The following is a 678-nucleotide window of genomic DNA, read 5'->3' as shown; positions in this document are numbered from 1 at the left end:
GCACACCTCATCACAAAAGGTTGCTCATGCAGAAAGAAAGAGGTCATTGTTTCCCTATACTCATCACTCATTAGACAATGACCCATTTGGTATGTACCTCACAAGACATCTACAGTAACTGGAAAGGCCACAGAAATACCTCACAAAGAGGATTACTGGCCTCAAACAGATGCCCTATGCAGACCATCTCAAAAAACACCAGCTTTACTCCATCGCATATCGCCTACTCAGAGGCGATCTCTACCTAACATACAAAGCTATGTCAAACCCAGAGCTGTTGGACATGCTCCACTTAAAGAAATCCCAATCCCTCCAAGCTACATGCTGTAGGGACCTAAACATTGTCACCACAATAAACAGAACATGCTGGAGGGATAGATTCCTGTCCCAGAGACTTCCCATACTCTGAAGCAGACTACCTATCTATGTCAAACAGAGCTCCTTATTAGCACTCTTCAAGAAAAATATTGATGATTGGATGGGAAATAGGAAATTCACCCCGGGGATCACTTCTGTGGCTCTGCTTGACAGGGGCACAGGAAAATAATTTTCTTGGGTGGCGAAAGCCAGGGTACCTTTTTGGCTAGGCTTATATAGGCCCTAGGACCAATAGCCTAGTACCCACCTATGAACCTATGAACCTATGAGAGTAGTAAGACAATTGGAATCCAATGAAGG

This window comes from Protopterus annectens, chromosome 4.part0 (genome assembly GCF_019279795.1).
Source record: "Protopterus annectens isolate FY-2018-M chromosome 4.part0, PAN1.0, whole genome shotgun sequence".
Taxonomy (NCBI): domain Eukaryota; kingdom Metazoa; phylum Chordata; order Ceratodontiformes; family Protopteridae; genus Protopterus; species Protopterus annectens.
This window is presented reverse-complemented; position numbering follows the sequence as displayed.